This window comes from Apodemus sylvaticus, chromosome 7, assembly GCF_947179515.1.
Source record: "Apodemus sylvaticus chromosome 7, mApoSyl1.1, whole genome shotgun sequence".
Classification (NCBI taxonomy): Eukaryota; Metazoa; Chordata; class Mammalia; order Rodentia; family Muridae; genus Apodemus; species Apodemus sylvaticus.
Genome location: NC_067478.1, coordinates 71595582 through 71616562, shown reverse-complemented (window position 1 = coordinate 71616562; position 20981 = coordinate 71595582). Strand labels below are relative to the sequence as shown.

General features: G+C 46.0%; 1 protein-coding gene and 1 pseudogene across 4 annotated transcripts in view; both read right to left on the bottom strand.

The window, feature by feature from the left end:
- The window catches only part of Scamp5 (secretory carrier membrane protein 5), a 25427-nt gene extending 17134 nt beyond the window's left edge, over positions 1–8293 (bottom strand). For 2 of the 4 annotated variants that reach the window (XM_052188235.1, XM_052188240.1), the window contains exon 1: positions 8181–8293. The gene's annotated coding sequence lies outside the window, so the exon portion shown is untranslated. Of the gene's footprint in view, positions 1–7748; positions 7883–8180 lie in introns of those variants that run through there. The other 2 variants (XM_052188237.1, XM_052188239.1) reach the window with 2 other exon arrangements.
- On the bottom strand, positions 8177–20981 carry LOC127689722 (igE-binding protein-like; annotated as a pseudogene).

The window sequence follows — 20981 nt, the reverse complement described above, 5'->3', positions numbered from 1 at the left end:
ATCCCTAGAGAGCTTGAGGCCAAGCTGGCTTAAAGCAGGAAGAGCAGACACTGCAGGAGACACTCTGTCTCAAAAACAAGGTGGACGCCAGCTGTGGTGAGGCAGAGGCAGGCGGATCTCTGTGAGTTCAAGGCCAGCCTGGTCTACAGAGTAAGTTCCAGGACAGCTGGGCTACACAGAGAAACCCTGTCTCAACAACAACAAAGAAATGGAAGATGAAAAGCAACTTCCAAAAGTGTCCTCTTACCTCCATATATGTACCATGACACGCATGCATCTGTTCCTGCTCACTCGCTCCCCCTCCCACTCCACCCCCTTGTACATACATACACACACACACAAATAAATCTAATTTTTTTGAAACAGAGTGCTATTATATAGCTAGTCTATATATAGCTTTACTATAATGGCTAGCCTAGAATCACTATGTAGACTAGGCTAGCCTTGCAGTTGCAGAAATCTGCCTCTCTCTGCTTCCTAATGGCTAAGATTAAAGGTGTGCACCACCACACTGGGGCAAAAAAAAAAAAATCTTTTTTTATTTGCCTCTTTCTTTTTAAGACTTTTATATATGAGTACTGTATTTACATTATGCCCTACCCCTACCCCCTCATGTTCATAGATTTTAAAAATTATTCTTCTCATATGTGTGTATGCATGTTTAACTATATAAAGACACCTGCTAAATACATTTACTATTATTGTTCACATACACATATGTTTAGGGCTGACTTGGTACTGGATAACCAATTAGGGAGCTCATTCCTGAAGGATACTGATTCTCCCTCCCTTAAAAAAAAAATACGTTTTAAAGAACAAAACCAAATGTCATGTATGCTAAGTAAGGACTCTCTTCCTGAACCAAGCTTCCAGACCCTTTGCTTCATTTTAATGTATAGTTATATCTATACCACAAAAATGAGATCATATATGCTGTGTCATAATCTGATTTTTTTTTTTTTTGAGACAGGGATTCAACGTGTAGCTCTGGTTGGCTTGGGATTCTCATAATTCATTGTTTCCTTCTCATTTTCCCCATCCCCTACCCACCTCTTCCCCCTCTTCTGTCTGCAAGTCTACTTTGTTCATGCAATGCCTGTAGCTTCCAGAAGAGGGCATCACATCCCCAGGACTAAAAGTTACAGCCAGTTGTAAGCTGCCATGTGGGTGCTAGGAATTGAACCCAGGTCCTCCTGAAAAGCAGCCAGTGCTTTCAACCACTAAGCCATCATCTCTTCAGCCCCACTCAAAAATATAAAAACATTTCAATGCAACTCTCCTGAGAAGTCTATACCCAGACTCGGGTGTGGCCTATCCTTTCCCCTAAGTGCCCCTCTCTCTTAATGCTCGTGCTCAGGTCTATGTAAAATCCTTTCTTAATAAACTCTCACTTTCTCTTTCCATAAGTGGTATACGGTGATCTGTGGAAATGGTCATCTCTACCCTGAGTCACAGAATCATGGCGTCAGTAGCTTCATACCTTTGTGCTCACCTTAAGAACTCATCCATGAAACGGCCCAAGCTGCAGCATGGTTTCCAGGGCACACATACCCAGAAAGCCAACAAGACTCTCAAAGCTGTCCCTTTAAAATAGCAGTGAGCGCCATTCTGAAGGCGCAGAATCAGTAGATGTGCCCAGGTCAAGAAGTGTGACTAGACACAGGACCAGCAGCAGAATACCAAAAATTTTTAAGCTAGGTTTGGTGACTCAGACTTTAATCCCAGCACCTGGGAGGTGGAGGTGGAGGATTCAGAAAGTTCAAGGTCATAGTTGGGCTACATTTTGAATTTGAGAACATCTTGGGCTATGGCAGGGGTCGCTGAAGAAATTAGCTCAACGATTAAGTGCAGATATTGGTCCTGCAAGGCACCTGAGTTTGCTTCCCAGCACCCCACATCAGAAGGCTTAGAACCCTGAGTAAGTCTAGATAGACATCCAGAAATCTGGCCCCTCTGGCCTCCAAGGGCACCTGGCTCACATGCACAGACCTGTGCATACATACACACATAATTGAATAAAATAACTCTTTCATAAAACAAAACCATAAGAAGCTCATTCCTGTAACCCTAGCACTTGGGAGGGCCTGGGGGTGGGGAGGTGGCACGAGCACTTGCAAAGAATAAAGCAGAAGCTGGTATGGACCCTTTAATCTCAGCACTCTGGAGGCAGAAGCAGGCTGACCTCTATGAGTTCAAGGCCAGCTTGGTCTACATAGTTAGTTCCAGGACAAACAGGGCTAAATAGAGAGACACTGTCTCAAAAAAACAAACAAACAACAATAACGAAAAGGAATAATATAGAACCTAAGGTTCAGCCCAGGTTCTTCTATCATCAAACACAGCCAACTGAGTAAAATACCCACAATGCACCACTGTCTACACATACCTCATGACTGGTTCAACACATACATAAGCTGCCCTGTCACAAGAGAAGACTCTCACCGAAGAGAAACGAAGTGCCCCTAAGTCAGTAAAGGAAGCAAAAGGGTCTCTCTGAAGAAACAAGACTTTATTACATGGGCATAATTTTAATGTAAAATAAATACAAACAAAAGTAAAGTAAATATAAGTCCTAACTCTACTTCAAAACAAAGGAAGGGAGGGCGGGCGGGCAGGCATGTGGCACGGTGGCTCAGTGGGTGAAGGCCCCTGCCATCAAGCATGACAACTGAGTTCCCTAGAACTCACATGCCAGAAGAAATAAACTGATTCCTGAAAGCTGCCCTCTGGCCTCCATAAATGAAAAAATACACAGAAGATTTACTTAGTGTGTTGGGTGTTTTACCTGCGTGTATGTCTGTGCACCGTATGTGTGCAGTGCCCATGGAGGCCAGAAGAGTGTCAGATCCCCTGGAACTCGGGTTACCATGTGGGTGCTGGGAACTGAATGAACTAAACACAGTCCTCTCTGAAGAGCCACCAATGCTCTTAACCACAGAACCATCTCTTCAGTCCATAGAAATGTTTTTTAGAACATTTAGTTTATGTGTAGATGGGATTTGTGTGCACATATGTATGTACAACAGATGTATGCCTAGTACCTACCACCGCCGAAAGTGGGCACTGGAGCCCCAGTCACGGGCGGTTACATATGGTTGTGAGCCACCATGTGGGTACTGGGAACTGAACCCAGGTCCTCGGGAAGAGCAGCCAATTCTCTTATCCACTGAATCTCCTCTCCAGTCCCAAGAAAAACATTTTTAAATAAGGAAATAAAAACTTTCCTATTAATGAGTACAGATCTCTCTAAATCTTTTTAATGACTGGCCAACTAGGTCAACAATGGCCATGGAACAGTCGGGTGTGACTTAGGCTGACCCGACAGTCAGAAGGTCATGGCTTCCAGGAGGCCGCAGAGTGAGAGACCACACAGCCAAGAAACTGGGAAAATATGAGTGGAAAGAAGAAATGAGTCAAGGGATGGATGGCTTAGTGGCTACAAACACAGCAGGTGGCTTCCAACCAGTAACAGCCCCAGGGGATCCGATGCCTCTGACCTCCACAGGCACCTGCACTCACATGCATAGACCTGCAGGCAGACACACACACACACCTGCACATAATCAAAAATAAAATCTTTTTTTAAAAAAAAAAATCCAGGCTTGATGGTGCATACCTATCATAACTGTAATTGGGAGGAGAACACAGGTGGCCGGATCCCATATCAAAACCAACCAAGGCAAGGGCTGGGGCTGTAGCTTTGTCTGCATGCACAAGGTTCAGGGTTCAATCTCCAACACCCTACAGGATGGGTGTGGTGGGACACACCTATAATTCCAGCGACAAAGGCAAGGGGATGGGTTATAGGGCATTATCAGCTATACATGGAGTTTTACAGGCCCTCCAGTGCTATAAAGGACCTCCCCATACACCCCTCATGAACCCTGGGCTACAGAATGAGACAAAACTACAGCAGCTATGAAACTGGACAGGAAGCTTTCACAGGTCAGAAAACATAGCTACATTAACAAACCAGGAGGAAGAAAGACATCTAAGAAAGCAGTCCAGAGGCTCAGATGCAGCAGAGGAGGGACAGGACTGATGGGCAGTGGTACTTTGGGAGACACAAAGGGTCAGTGTCCACTGTACCATACCGTGTGGGGCTTTCCACAAGAACCCTCCTTGCTAGAATTCAAGAGATGCATGAAAAATGCCCAGTGTGGTAGCACAGGTCTATCTATAATCCCAGCATTTGAGAAGCAAACGCAGGAAGAGCAATATGGGTTAGACAGCAAGCCTGGGCTACATGACGAGAGAGAGAGAGAGAGAGAGAGAGAAGGGCTAGAGAGATAAGACACATGTGAAGCTCTCCAGAGGACCAATGTCAAGTCCCAGCCAGCACCCATGTGGCAGCTCACAACTGTTTCTAAGTCCAGTGTAGGGGACCCAACACCCTCTTCTGACCTCCAAAGGCACCATGCATGCAAGTGGTTCACAGACACATATGCAGACAAAACACCCATACCATAAAATGTTAAAATTTGAATGCTCTTATTTTTAAAAAGAACAAGTGAGGACAGGGTGAGCGCAGGAACAGGAGCATGGCTCCTCCCCATCACCCTCTACCTGGAGAAAGGACTTAGGGCTTACAGTCCAGGTTGAAATATTCCTGCCACAGGACAGACAGGAGAGCAGATGACAGTAAGAAAGAGTTTCTAGGTGTTTTAGATGACATAAGGTTAGGACTAAGACAGGACACCCTGTTGGAAGCGCGGTCACAATGCCCTGATCTGTTTTCTATATTCCGAGTGGATCATCCAGAACGGAGCTGCTTCTTGGCAGGGTGCATAGGCAAAGTGGCCCAGTGATTGAGGACATGGAACCCAAGGATGTGAGCGCCGTATGCCAATGATAACAAGACAGGATGGCTGAGGGGGCACCGCCTTCGCCAAAGAGAATGGAATATGGAATGAGAGCCTGCCTCCAAAATCAAGGCCTCCAGAAAAACAAGGTAGAGAAGTGGAGTAAAAACTAAATTACAGGAGTCTCAAGGGAGGGTGCTCCCCGAACTCTGACTGCAGCCTGACCCAACAGTGACAGAGAAGTCATAAAGTCACAAGTGAATGATCCAGGGCAGAAGTCTGTTTTTGTTTTTTTCTGAAAGGAAGGACTCAGGAGGGCTGCAGAAGGCTGAGATCACAGAATTAGAAGTCTGCAGGGTCCTTTGTCCTTAGGACAAGGGTACCTTTTTCTTGGTGAAAGGAGTGGTGTAGGAAATAAAGGAAATTGCAGGCTTTTATAACTAAAGCTCCTAATGGAGAAATAGCACTTTGTCCTTCAGGTGAGGATCTTTTGTAATTAGGGGGAGGGGCGTGTTATGGTGCTCCTGAAGAATGTGGGCTTCGCCAAACATCTTATCATCAAATAAGTACCACACATAAATCTTGCTAGGTATCCCTGGGTGGCCTGAAACTATGTAAGCCAAACTAGCCTTGAAATTCCAGCAACCCTACCTTAGCCGCTGAGTACGGGCACATGCCATCACACCTGATCCAACAGAACCTGAATGAAGGTTGTTTATGAAACCTAGACTGTAATTCACTCAATTCTTTAGCATGGCTGGTCCTGCAATTGTAAAAATGAAAGTCCATGGTATGGGCCTCCAGGCACAGCCAGGGGCCCGAGGCTAGTTCCACATGTTCTCAGCTGGCCAGCAAGAGCCCCTCATCTCTGGCACAGAGTTGGTCATTCGCTTTTACTTCCTGCATGACCTCTGACCCTCTCCTCCTGATCTCAATCCCATCTGCACTCCTGAAGCCCAGAGCTATGAATCACCCTCAAAAAACAGCACTCCCTGGGCTGCTGGTGCCGCTGTGGTATGGTACCTCCTGCAGGTACATATCCTGGCATTTGCCAAACAGCTACAGATTCCTCCTCCCCATTACCCTCTTTCTCTACCAGAGGCTGAAACTTCTATACACACAACATTTTGGAGAATACAGTCTAGCCACCCCAGTGACCCCAAATCAGCAGCCTATCACCTTCCCTAACCCTATCACTTCCCACACCTCCGCTGTGATCCTTCCCAAACATGGCTGTTCCGCTTCCTACTGCATAAATTCTAAAGCAGTCACCAGTGCTCAGCTCAGCTCACCCATCAGGCCACCTCGCATCCCTCCCAGGTGGAGGCTGTTTTGTTTTGATATAGAGCTTTGCTCAATAGCCCAGGCTGATCTTAAATCCTCCTGCCTCAGCCTTCCAACTGCTGGGATTACAGGCCTGTGCCTTCCTACTGAACTCCACACAATCTGGAGGTTGAACCCAGATGCTAATTTGTTTTGCTTATTAGTATGAGGTTAGAGGAACAGGCCCCGCAGTAGAGAAAGTCAGGTCTGTGATGGAGAGAAGATTTCAGATCAGGCCGGAGCATACTGGGCCCCACACTGGGTACACTCGCCCCATTCTCATACTTAAAGCTTGGGTACCCTCCCCAGGAAGACCACTGCCTTCCCCTAAACAGGCAACGGCCAGCGGCTCTGCTAACCCCGCTGCGTCACACTTCCTTCAGGAAAGCTTCAGACCCCAAACTGACAGCAAGGCAGGAAGTATAGCGCGGAGAGGAAATCTGGTGGAGAGGAGGCCAGACAGGCAGAGAGGAAGAGGGAAAAGGGAGAACTCAGAGGGTTCGCTTAAACTAGAACAAGACACTTCCTCAAGGGAGGTCTCTACTTATTCCACTTATCTTGTCCCTAGAGAAAGAGTTAGCAGAAAGATACCCATAGAGGGGTATCAACTTGTTCAGCAGTGACCAACCAGAGAGGGGGCCTAAAGAAACAACCACATTGGGGCTGGAGAGATGGCTCTGTGGTAAAGAGCACTGACTGTTCTTCCAGAGGACCAGACTTTCCCCGGCATCCACACAGCAGCTACAGCCATTTGTAACTCCATGGGATCCAGCGCTGTGAGAGGACACTGCACACAATGGTGCACACACATGCAGGCAAAACACCCGTGTGTGTGTGTGTGTGTGTGTGTGTGTACTACAATTTTAAAACATAAAGGAAAGAAAAATAGAAATGGCCCAAGACTCCTAATCCCCTCTATTAACACTCCATTTTCGATGACCCATCCGTGACATGATTCTCTCAGCAATGGAGAACTGGCCCTGTCTTTCCAAGTTCCCACAGAAGCTAAACTAGCAATCCCAAGCAAAATCTCTCTGCCAAGCGTCGTGGCCCTGCCAGAACCGTCTCCCTCTTTCACAGTCCTGATGGTGAAGACATAATGGGTAACGCACGGGTTGCAAATTTCTCTAGACCATCCCTCCCACACACACACCACGGACAAGCTGGGGTGGGGCAGCAGCGCTTCATGCCCACCTCTGAACTTTGTCCATTACCACCCTGAGATGCCCTCTCTCGCCTCCCAAAACCCAAACCCCACCTCCAGAAAGTCTCCTCCTGACAGCTGCTGCCTCTTGTCTCTGTCTCCAGCCCTGGCCTTTGCTGATCTCAAGTCGGCCTTTAACAACCAATTATCAGTCCTAGTCTCACTTGACTCCCCCAGACTCTAGATTAGGAGAACCCCAAGGCAAGGACAGGGATTGGTTCTTACACATCTCCCCTTCCTCGTGACTAACTGGTGCTAATGTTGGATGCGCTACACCCAGCACCCCCATCCCACTACCCAAAGCCCTGGGGGTAGCCAGGCCCTAGGCATTGCACCCATCCCCCTCCTCCAAAACTCAGGCTGCTCAGACCCGCGATACAAAGGTCGGCCTCCCAGGGGTGAGTACAACTTGGGTCCACCTGCAGGTGCCATTTACGACACGACCGTCACCAGATCCCAGACGTTCCCATCCCCGGCTGCATGCGCCATCCCAAAAGGAGGAGGCCGGCTCCCAGGGAATGCCAGGTGGGACTCGGGGTTTGTGGGGTGGAGGGCCCAAAGCTGCGGCTCCATCCAAGGGCCTGACGTCACCCAAATCCCGGGCTCCCTCTGCGGGGACAGAGAATGGGGAAACAGGGATGGGGAGGAGGGTTTGAGGGTATCCAGTGAGCTCTTCACCACCCCAAGCAGGAAAGGTCACCTCGACTCCCCACCTCTCCAGCAGCTCGACCTGCCCCCTCAAATGAAAAGGGACGCTTGGAAGGCAGAAAATCGGAGCGGCTGACACCTCTCCAGCCCAGCCCACAGCTTCCCTGCAGAGCCCTCTTCGGGTCTCCAGGCCCAGGACTCACCAACCCCGACCGCTTAGCTGCAGAAAGGCAGTCGCGTTGCACCGCGCTGAGCTGCGCTGCACCGGGCGATCAGGCGCGGAGCCGGCCGCGAGCGGCTCCCGGATTGGGGGCGGGGAGTGTGTGCGCGCGTCCGAAGCGGGCCCGCGCGCTCCCGAGCCTCCCTGCTTGCTGCAACTACTCTCGCGAGACTCCCACTCCGCTCCTAAGGCTGGTCCACTAGCGCTCGCGAGAAGGAAGGCACCATCGCCTCCACACCTTTCGGGAGCTGTCCAGGGTACTAGATATTCGGCCAAGCCTCGTTCAGGTGGTAGGTGGGCACCTTGGGAACAAGAGCACAGTGAGTGCATAAAAAGGAGAAACGTAAAGTAGTGCCAGCCACCAATGCCTTAACTTCCAAATCTGTAAAGTGGGGAGAATAACCCCCATACCATTCTCAGAGACCTGTGGGATGTACCGGGAAAGAGTAAGAAGCAGCTTGATGAAGGTCTGGAGAAATGGCTCAGTGGTTAAGTGTACTTAACCACTCTTTAACTCTTAACTGCTCTTGCAAAGGATTGGGGTTTGATTCCTAGTAAATGTTGTTGGTATGTTGGTAACAATAACAATAACAATAATAATATGTTGGTATATGGTACCATATGTTGGTACCATAACCCCAGTTCCAGTTGGTACCATAACCCCATGTCCAACAGGCATGTACATAGTGCACACTCGTGGATGCAGGTAGAACATTTATACATATAAAATAAACATAAGTAAATCCTTTTTTTAAAAGAAATATATAGCTTGATAAAATGAAATAAATAGTAGAGGCAGGCATGGTGATGCATGTCTTTAATCTCTGTGCTTGGGAGCCAGAGACAGTCCAATCTGTGAGTTCAAAGACAGTTTAATCTTCATAGTGAGTTCCAGGACAGTTCCTCACTAAGGTCTACATAGTGAGACCTGAGAGAGACAGAGACAGAGAGAGACAGAGAGAGAGAGAGAGAGAGAGTGCAGGTGGTGTGTGGTGTTGATCCACTTTAATAATCCTAGCCCTTCCAAGACACAGGCACTGGGGTCAGTGCAAGTTCAAAGCCAGTTTATCTACACAGCAAAAAAAAGAAAGGGAAAAAAAGGAATAGAAGGATGGGGAGTGGCTCTGAAAAAAAAAGACAGAAAAGAAAAAAGGACAAAAAAAGGAAAGAGATAATAATATACAGATGCTAACAGCAAGATGAGAAGAGGCCAAAGTTCTCACAAGCGCAGAACTAGTGTAGCTGAGACTCCTCGGAGACACAGAGCTGGAGCAGGAAGACAGGCAGCCATTGTGAGTGGTGTTTACATAGTAAAACCCCGTGGGCTCTCCACAGCCGAGGCCATCCCCTGTCCTGCCAACCAATTGCTTCGATCCCTCGCCCACACCATCCTGGGCCTGGAAGAGGGCTTCAGTGGGCGGGATACACTGCAGGGATTCTTTGCCCAGACTAAGGGCCCATTGTGTGGCTCTAGCCTGCCAGCACTGGGGCCTCACTCCCACAGCTGGCATGGAAAGGGAGGGAGAGAAAAGCAGGCAAGAACAAGTGCAGCAGAGACCAGAAGGAGGCTGAGCATCCTGGGCAGAAGCAGCAGAAGCCACCGGACCAATCAGAAGGAAGAGTCCCAGCTTACAGACAGGAGAACTGGGTTCTCTTTTAGATCTGTCCTAAGTACGCACACATGGTCGCTAACTCTATGATAGCTTGTTCTACGACAGCTATACTTTCCATTTATTTTTAATTTTCCATAATTATATTTTATTCAGGGAGTTTTCCTAGTGTATATGTCTGTGTGCCATATACATGCAGTGCCTGTAGAAGTCAGGAAAGCACATGGAACGATCCCCAGGGGCTGGAGATGGCTGTGATCTGCCATTAGGGTGCTGGACATTGGACCCCGGTTCCTCTACAAAAGCAGCCAGTGCTCTGAACCACAGAGCCGCCTCTCCAGCCCCTGTTCTTCCCGTTTCAAAATGACTGAGTATAGTAAGCAGGTAGCAAGCAAAAGTAAAAGAGCAAACAGCAAGTAGCAGATGCTGAGTAAGCCTCACTCCACCAGGCTGACAACATCCAGCAGAGGCCTGGGGTGGGGTCAGGGGACAGCCATGCTGCAGCTTCCCCCACTGAACTCTTTGTCAAAGAGTTCCTGGCTTCCTGTTCACACTGAAGGCAGACGTATACCACGGGACAAACCGTAGTCACATTTGGGGAAGGTGCTGTTGGGGTTTTGTCTAAGCTCCACCCCACACCTACCTGGCAATAGCCAGGTATGCCCCGCCCCAGAGATCTGGCCCACTATAAGAGGGGCTACTTGCCCCTCCTCTCTCTTTTTGCTCTCCGCTCTCCCATACTCTCTCACCTCTCTGCTCCTGGGGCTCTTCCCCCCCTCCACGTGGTCATGGCCGGCCTCCACTCTCTCTCTCTCTCTCTCTCTCTCTCTCTCTCTCTCTCTCTCTCTCCTCTCTCTCTCTCTCTACCTCTCTCTCTCTCTACCACTAACTCCAATCCCCTATTCTGAATAAACTCTATTCTATACCATGTCTGTGTGTGTGTGGTCCCTCAGGGGCAGAGGTGCCCAGGCAAGGGCCCGCCTGGATACCTTCCCCCACGCCGCCTAGCCACACTCACCTAACCCCCTATACTCCCCCCTTTAAGCCCCTTCCTCATCCTGCTGCCGATAGTCCCCACCTAACCCCAAAGTCCTTCAGGTGCACCTTCGAGCTGTTCTCAAGAGCACAATGTTTTTACTCTTGGGTTATTTTGCTCTACTCTCTGCCTGTCGCAGAAGCAAGAAGCCAGCCTGCCCCCAGACAAGGGGCTTTGGTGGGCACTTTATATAAGAATGCTTGGGTCAAGAATGGTAGTGTGGAATCCACCCTGCATCCAGTTTCTCAGAAAAGGTTAACAGCACACAAAAATTGATCAGTATGTTTATATTACTTCACTGCTGTCTATCCCTGAAATAAAGCAAGTTTATGCTGGTTTACAAAGCTACAGGGAGAACCGATGAACTTGTGAGGCCTGAGACAGACCACTTAGACAAAGGGGGACCTGTGGAGATTATAATGCTCCCTCAGGGTGGCTATCTGGATTCCACATGGAATTGGTAAGAGATAATTTGTAGCTCATATGGGCCTTACAGAGAAGGTGTTGGTATTCTCATATAATATCCGTACTATTCATAAATAACCTTACCCTGATCACTGAATCAAGACTCTTAAGATTTTAAAAAATGAGATAGTGGACTGAAGAGATGGTTCAGTGATTAAGAGCACTGACTGCTCTCCCAGGGGTCCTGGCGACCACATGGTGGCTCACAACCATCTGTAATGGGATCCGATGCCCTCTCCTGGTGTTCATGAAGAAGCATTGTGCCCATTGCACTTGTGGCACTTTCGTGAATGGAGGGGAATAACTGTGTTATAGTGACCATCATTTAACAAATGCTTATTTAACCAGCATTTGTTGATCACTTACAAGAAGACACAACATAAAAGATGGGTAGAAGAGTTCAACTTCCCCTTCCTAGAGTGCAAATGTGAACTTGATGCTTGTCCCCAGTGACCTGCAGTTATGGGAAATAGCAGTAAAAAAAAAAAAAAAAAAAATCACAGGACCCAAGCTTCAGTGGTTTCTGAAGATAAAATAAATAAGACACTGTCTTAGTTTTTTCCTTGTTGTTGTGATAAAGTACTCATTCAAGAACAAGTGAGATGAAGGAAACAGTGAAAAAACAAAAAAAAAAAAAAACAAAACAAAAAAAACAAAACAAAAACAAAAACAAAAAACCTTGCCATCGAGTCTGAGGACCTGAAAACAATCTCCAGAAACCACAATTGGAAGGCGAGAACTGCTTCCCACAAGTTGTCCTCTGATCTCCACATGTGATTTGTTCCACGTGTTCACTTGCACATGCATGTGCACGTACACACAGACAGACAGGTAGGCAGACAGACAGACAGACAGAGAGGTGGCTCTGCTGCTCTTCCAGAGGTTCAATTCCATATGAGGAGCAGGTGAAATCCTGAGCGAATGTGTATTATTGTTATGAGCACAGCCATATCAAGGACCCCAATGACTTAGACATACAGAAATGGCAAAAACTTTCCCTGGTACAGCAAAAGGTATTCAGGAACTTTTAACCTTTAGCTCTAACCAGTGTGTGCACAAAGTATCAACTGCAGGCTCCGCATCTAGACGCTGACCACAGCTTCCTCCTCCAGATTGCTCAACTAGAGCCTGAGGCTGCTCCTCTACAGAGGTCTCCTGGAACTCAGGGAGATCAGCTCACCAGCCTTCTCCTCATTTGCTGCATATCATAAATGTGCTGAATATCCAGGCTGTTGTTGGTGCATCTCCATCAGAATGCACAGCCTATCCAATCCCAGCTTTTCTGCATGTGTGCCTGTCATTTCTCTATCCCCCAGAGACCCAGTTAGGGCAGTCCCCAAGCTGTGCAGGTCATGACATATGTAAATAAAAAAAATTTTTTTTTTTTGGTTTTTTCAAGACAGGGTTTCTCTCTATGTAGCCCTGGGTGTCCTGGAACTCCCTCTGTTGACCAGGCTGGCCTTAAACTCAGAAATCCACCTGCCTCTGCCTTCCAAGTGCTGAGATTAAAGGCGTGGTGCCACCACTGCCTAGCAAATAAATATTGTTAAAAAGAAGGTAATTCCCCACAGGCATGCTGAGAGGGCTGTTTCCTGGGTAATTCTCTACTTTATCATGCAGACAATTAACACTAGTGATTACACACCTGTAGACATACTTTATATATGAAACACTACCTGGTGCATAATAAACAGTCAATGAATATTTAACTCCTACTGTGTACCAGCAATGGGAATGTGTGTTTTTTTAATAGGCAGAAGTGGGAGAGTCACTTTTGAGCCAAACTGTGTAATAACATTAACATTTCAAGCTTGAGGGATGTCACATCTGCTCCCATGCGTTTACTCAAAGCATGTCATAAAGTTAGACCTAAAATGCTCCCTACACCAGATGATGAGGAAAGTCACATGACGAATAGTAGTGTTTAATCCCATTGTAGGGAGGCACAAATTATTAGGGGCATCAATCTAGTCACCCACAGGGCCAGTTCCAAGCTGCTTATCTTCCTTGACGAACTATGGCCAAATGTGGCATGCCCACCCACGGATCTCCAGGACAACATCTACTACAGATCATTTATCAAGTGAGAATATCAGCTTTTACTGAACCTTTGATCCATCAAAGGAGATGCTAAGCCTTGTGCCTATCTTATGAAGCAATCACTATTATCCTCATTTATAAATGAAGCAAGTGAACACCAGAAAGGTGATCAATCCACCCAAGGAAATAGGGCAGATGGATCTAAGAAAGGGAAGATCCATTATCTTTTTTCAGATCTATTTAATTTATTGCATGTATATGTGTTTTCATATATATATATATGTTTTCATATATATATATACATATATATATACACATATATGTATACATACACATACATATACAAATACATGTCTTTGTACCACATATATGCCTGGTGCCCTTGGAGGCCAGAAGAGGACATCAGATCCATTGGAAGTGAAGTCATAATGGTTATAAGCTACCATGTGTGTGCTGAGAATCAAACCAGGGTCCTCAGAAAGATCAACCAGTGCTTTAACTTCTGAACCATCTCTCCAGCCATTATCTTTAGGCTGGGTGTGGCGGGTACTGTTAATGGTCAACTTGGCATGGTCTAAAATCACCCAGAAAGGGAGTTTCAACAAAGGATGGCCTGCATTAGGTTGGTCTAAAGCTACATCTATGGAGGAATATCTTGATTTTGTTAATTGAAGTGAGAAGACCCGTACACTGTGGCACCATTCCCTAGCAAGGGACCCTGAACTATTAAGAGTGCAAAAAGGGATTTAAGCAGTAGTACAGATGCATTTCTTCATTGCTTCCTGCCTTTGATTGTGAATATAATGTGAATAACTGTGTCCCTTAAGTTGCTTCTGTCAGGGTATTTTATCAGAACAACAGGAAACCAAAGAGGCTGGTTTTTCCAGTGTCAGACTCTGCAGTTAGGGAGAAGATACAAATGACTGCTTTAAAAGAAACAAGGAAGTCAAAGAAAACAATGTAGAAAACAACAATAATTATGTTACTAATGTGGGCACGCTCTTAATGAACATGGTACGAATGTGGGTTACTAACTAGAACTTGGCCCTCCTGGGGGTCTTCTGTACAAAAGTCCAGACATTCCACCAAAGCACTGCCCACTCCTGGCACTTCTGAACCTAGAATGCTCTCAGGCAGAAAATACCAGGAAGTTGCAGTAAAAAAAACATGAGTAATGACTAAGGGTTTAGAGAGGGCACTCCGATGCCTCTTGTGATAACCCCTGAAAACCAGTTATTACCCATCCCTATGCGTGTTTACACTGTGGAGTCTTCTTTTTCTGCAGTGGGAATGTGGATGGGAATAGAACTCAGAACCTTGTGTATTGAAAAGAAAAAGACTCCAAGAGTTGTAGATGTAGCTCAGTGGTAGATCTTCAGTCTTTAGAGACTTCTCTCTCTCTCTCTCTCTCTCTCTCTCTCTCTCTCTCTCTCTCTGTGTGTGTGTGTGTGTGTGTGTGTGTGTGTGTTTGGGTTTTTTGTTTGGAGTTTTAGTGGTGTTTAAGATTATTATATATTATTTATTTTGATATTGTTTGGTTTGGCTTAGCTTTTCGGTTGTTATTTCTTTTTTGTAGTGGTGGTGGTGGTAGTGCTTTCAGTCAGGGTCTCTCTATGTAACTCAGGCTGTTCTGGAACTAAGTAGACCAGACTCAGAGATCCACCTGCTCTGCCTCCCAAGTGCTGGAGTGTGCCACTATGCCTGCTTTTTGATGTGTGTGTGTGTGTGTGTGCGCGTGCGCACCTGCCTGCCTGTCTTTCTGTGTGTCTGTGTGTCTGTGTGAATGGGTTTGTGCAGATGAATGCTGTGTTTATTGAGGCCAAGGGAGAATGTCAGATCCCTTGGATTGAGGCTGTCATGAGTTACCAGTGTAGTACTGGGAATCAGCTCAGCACCTCTCTAAGAGCAGTACTCAGCCACGTTCCCAGCTCTAGCTGAAAGAATAGTGAGTGCTATTAGTGCAAGAACGTTTCGATCTCCCTGCTCCAGCCTCCCAGGACTGTGATTACAGACGGATACCACCATGCCCAGCCACAGAGTTTCTTTTTATTATTATTATTATTGAAAAGGGAAGTAAAAACACAATATGATAAAATTAAAGATTTACATAGAAAATATTTCAGATAACATAGAAGAGATATATAGAAAAACACGTTAAAATTGACAATTTTCATGGAAAATTAAAGAGTAAAGTGGTAGACATGTAAAACATTGCTAAATTAATTGAAATATGGAATAGAAACATTTTATGAAAGAATTGAAGATTTACATGAAAAATATTTCTGATACAATTGTAGAAAAGTGTAGAAAAACATGTTAGAATTGAAGACTATCATGGAACATTTTATATAGATAAAATAATGGTAGGCATAAAAGTATTCCTAAGTTGATTGAAAGGGGAAATATAAACATTTTTTGATAAAGTTGAAGATTTATGTGGAAAATATTTCTGAAAAAAATAAAGAAATATATAGAAAAACATGTTAAAATTAAAAATTATCATGGAAATAATACAGATAAAATGATAGGCATAAAGATAATTCTAAGTTGATTGAAGGTGGAATTATAAACATTTTCAGGTAAAATTGAATATTTACATGGAAAATATTTCTGGTAAAATTCAAGAAATATATACACAAACCCATTAAAATTGACTATTTCATGCAAATTTTATAATTTTATATATAAAAGGATAGATATAAAAAACTCTTTCTAAATTAATTGAAGGTGGAATTAGAAACATTTGTGATAAAATCAAAGATTTACATTGAAAACATTTCTCATAAAATAGAGGAAATATACAGAAAGACATATTAAAATTGAAGATTATCATGAAAAATAATGCAGATAAAATGGTAGACATAAAAATTACTAAATTAATTAAAAGGAATTACAAACATTTTCTGATAAAATTGAAGATTTACATGAAAAATATTTTGTTAGTCTATGTCTTTTTATTGGGGAGTTGAGTCCATTGTTGTTAAAAGATATTAAGGAAAAGTTATTGTTGCTTCCTGTTATTTTTGATGTTATTTTTATGTTTGTATGGGTATCTTCTTTTGGGTTTGTTGCAAGATTACTCTCTTGCTTTTTCTAGGGTGTAGTTTCCCTCCTTGTGTTGACATTTTCCATCAATTATCCTTTGTAGGACTGGATTTGTGGACAGATATTGTGTAAATTTGGTTTTATCATGGAATATCTTGGTTTCTCCATCTATGATGATTGAGAGTTTTGCTGGGTATAGTAGGCTGGGCTAGCATTTGTGTTCTCTTAGGGTCTGAATGAGGTCTGTCCATGATCTTCTAGCTTTCATCGTCTCTGGTGAGAAGTCTGGTGTAATTCTGATAGGTCTGCCTTTATAAGTTACTTGCCCTTTTTCCCTTACTGCTTTTAATATTCTTTGTTTAGTGCATTTGGTGTTTTGATTATTATGTGCTGGGAGGAATTTCTGTTCTGGTCCAGTCTGTTTGGAGTTCTGAAAGCTTCTTGTATGTTCATGGGCATCTCTTTCTCTAGGTTAGGGAAGTTTTCTTCTACAATTTTGTTGAAGATATTTACTGGGCCTTTAAGATATAAATCCTCGCTCTCTTCTATAACTATAACCCTTAGGTTTGTTCTTCTCATTGTGTCCTGGAGTTCCTGGATGTTTGGGATTACCAGCTTTATGCATTATGCATTTTCTTTGACTGTTGAGTCAATGTTTACTATGGTATCTTGAGCACCTGGGGTTCTTGTTTCTATCTCTTGTATTCTGTTGTTGATGCTTGCATCTATGACTCCTGAATTCTTTCCAAGGTTTTCTATCTCCAGAGATGTCTCACTTTATGATTTCTTTATTGTTTCTACTGCCACTTTTAGATCCTGGATGGTTTTGTTCAGTTCCTTCACTTGACTGTGTTTTCTTGTAATTCTTTAAGGGATTTTTGTGTTTCTTCTTTAAGGGCTTCTGCCTGTTGACACATGATCTCCAGTATTTCTTTAAGGGATTTTTGTGTTTCCTCTTTAAAGGCTTTTACCTGTTGACTGATGTTCTCCTGTATTTCTTTTAGGGAGTTAATTCTTTCTTGAAGCCCTCTATCAGCATCATGAGATACGATTTTAAATCTAACTTTTGCTTTTCCAGTGTTTTAGGGTGTCCAGGACTTGCTGTGGTGGGAGAACTGGGTTCTAATGTTGCCACGTGACCTTGGTTTCTGTTGGTAGGGTTCTTGTGCTTGCCTTTCACCATCTGCTGGTAGTTGGTATTGTTGTCTCTGGCTGGAATTTGTTCCTCCTGTGGGCCTGTAAGACTGTGTCCTTACTCCTCTGAGTTCAAAAGTGAAAGCACTGCTGGGAGATCACTCTCTCCTGGCCAGCTATGCACAGACGGCTATGGAGTTTCCCGGCTCCCTGGTGCAAATGGCGGCAGGAAGACTTCTGTCCCAGCTGCTCCACTGATCTTAGGCCCTGTGTGCTCCTAGCTGGTCCCCTCCAGAGAGAAGGTGGAGATCTCATCTCTGCGCTCAGAAGTGAAAAATCACTCTCTCCTGGTGGGCTGTGCACAGAAGGCTGTCTCCTGGCTCCCTGGAGCAAATGGTGGCAGGAAGATTTCAGTCCCAGCTGCTCCACTGATCTTATGCCCTGTGTGCTCCTAGCTGGTCCCCTCCAGAGAGAAGGTGAGAGTTTCTTTTTATAAGAAAGCCTCTTGCTTTCATGACCCCAGTCCATGCTCTGGTCCTATGAAATGCCAAGTCTCTTACACTTACCATGCATTCCTGATTGCTCAGCACCAAGAACCAGTATCAAACACTCCTGCTTGCAGAGCCCTTCACTAAGTAGGTGGCACCCCTGGGGTTCAGAGAGTTTTCTAGATTTCTCTGTTGTCCCGCGCTACCTTCTCGCCAGCAAGAACGACGCGGCACACTTAGGATCCTTCTGTAGAAAGCTTTAATGCATCTTGAGAGGGAGAGCATAAGCTTACAGGGCGGAGACCCCGAGGGAGCGCGAACCCAAGTCTTATATAGGCAAGTCCTCCCGCCTTGGACGTGGCGTACCCTGGTTGGCTGCGGCTCATCACCCAGTATGACGCCACGAGGTAGGCAGAGACTCAGTGGCGGGAAACTCTGCTCGGGCATGCGCACTCGGCCTGTTTACGGCTCAGCAAGAACAGGAAGTAGGCGCCATCTTGTAATGGAGGACGTAGGAGCATTCAGGCGGCTCCCGACATCTCACCCTTTTTGATTTACTATGAGGGCTAACAGATAACCTGGTTAGAAGGTGGAGACAGAGATCGTCCCTCCCTGTGAGAAATCAGACCATGTACGATAAGAAATCAGACGATGTACGGGGATATCCCCTAGACTCCTTGCTACGTCCGGGGTATCCTCGACCTGTCCTCTGCCGTTTTTTGGGAGAGGAGAGACTTGGGCAGGTAACCCCTATGCTGGGCGATATGCCTCCTGGAGGTGATTTAGCCTCCATGCGATACCTTGTTCAACAACCTTCCCCAGGTGCCAGTCCAACACTCTGCCATGTGCAATGAGCTTAACTCCAGGCGTGCAAGAGCTGTTTGGGCCGGCTTTCTATTGCCTCAGGATTGACAGCCATACTTCTGTGGAGGTTCCATTCTCCAGAGCCGCAAGTGCCTGCGCAATGATCACTTTGTCTCGTTTACTTTGGGTTCTGAGCCTGCAGACTAGCCATAACAGTAACACCAGCCCGCAGCAGAAAGCCATGCCAAACATTCCCACCCCGACCCATTCCTTGAAGTAGGAAACACCCAGGAGGACAATCCTCTGGTGAAGGATAGATCAAGTCGTGTGGAGTTAATCTGGAGCACTGCGGTTCGAAGCTCGCGAAGCGTCTGCTCGAACTCGGAGGTCCAATTCGGCATAGGTAGGGGAAAGGTTGACATGATCCCCCAGCGTGGTTCTCCTTGAGCAAACTTGACTCAGTTCATCAGTTTCAGCAGCAGAAGGGGCTTGTTCATCTTTATCGACTGGCCGGGTTGTAGTTTTTCCTTGGTCCAATGATTGAGCAAGCCTTTCGGGGACCCAAAAAGGATTCTCTTCATTCTGTGGAAAAACACAAACAGCTCCCCTGGATCTTATTAGAATAGGATCCAGGCCTTTCCATTCATTGGTTAGCACATCCTTCCACTTTACTAGTTCTTTTAGGTCTTTGTGGTTCTCGACAGTGGTCGTCCAAATTCAAAAAATTCATAGTAAAGAGTGCTACCGCTATAGCAACCCTTGGTATAGGGGGTAAGTCCTCTGCTATTCCCCCTTTTTGTTTTATTAAATAGGATTTGAGCGTACGTTGGGCTCGCTCGATAATGCCTTGTCCCTGAGGGTTATAAGGCAGACCTGTGATATGGATAACCTGCATTTGTAAGCAGAATTGTTTAAATTTTTGAGAGGTGTAAGCAGGTCCATTATCAGTTTTCAAACATTTAGGTTTCCCCCAGACGCTCCATGCCTCGAGGCAATGTTGAATGACTTGGGAGGTTTTTTCCGCAGAGGTGTGGCATGGAGAATGCCAGAACATGTGTCTATAGACACATGAACATATTGGAGTCTCCCAAATGAGGGCAGGTGGGTGACATCCATCTGCCAGACCTGTAGTGGGGAAATCCCCCTAGGATTCACGCCCGTATGGGGGGTGGGAAGGAACTGACAGCAGTTCTGACATCGAGTAACAATGTCTCAGGCTTCTTTTCTGGTACAAAGCATCAGGGAATTTTTCTGACTCTTGCAATCCCTCTTCATGTGCCCAGGCTTTCCGCAATTAAAGCAGACGTGCCTGTCAGGGCCCCGAGGAGGGCGTTTCTGAGACTGTAAGATGGTGGCAGCTAGTCCTGCATTAGTTAGTGGGCCACCTAGCTCCCGGCACACTCTGAGCCAATCTTGCAAGCCTTTGTTCTTTCGGGGAGCTATTGCTGTGCAGCATTCCTGCGTGGCCTGCTCAAAGGTGAGTTGCTCTATAAAGGGCATGGTGGCCTCAGAGTCCCCAAAGATTCGCCCTGCCGCTTCAGTCATTCTAGCCACAAAATCAGAGAAAGGTTCCTGGGTCCCCTGTATGATCTTGGTAAGCTGATTACTTCCCTCCCCTCTTTTTGAAAGAGCTTTCCATGCCCTGATTGCTGTACTTGATATCTGTTGGTATACCCCCCCATGGGTAGTTGATTTGATTGGCGGCATAGCGCCCTTGTCCCGTTAGCATGTCAAAAGTCCATTGCTGCTGTTCGGGTGTTAGGGAGGCAGCATTGTCCCTAGCCTGATCTTGGGCTGCCTCGTGCCATAAGGCCTTCCATTCTAGGTACTGCCCCATGCTGAGAAGCGTGGCCTTGGCCACCGTCTGCCAATCGGTGGGTGTCATGGCATCCCCTGCCAGCCGGTCTAACTGGCCCAATGTGAAATTGGCCGAGACCCCATATTTTCTAATGGCCTCAGCCAGTTCTTTAATCCTACTATATTCCACTGGGGCATACGCCCGATCAGTGTTCTCCAGGCTTTCAAAGACGGGAAAGGACATCCGGAGCTTTCTCCTCACCCTCTCTGGTAGGAAAGAGAAGGTTCCGCGGCGTGCCTCATAAGGAGGGGGCGCCGAGGGTGACTTAGCAATGGTCATGGCAAAGTGAGGGTTCCGACTCCAC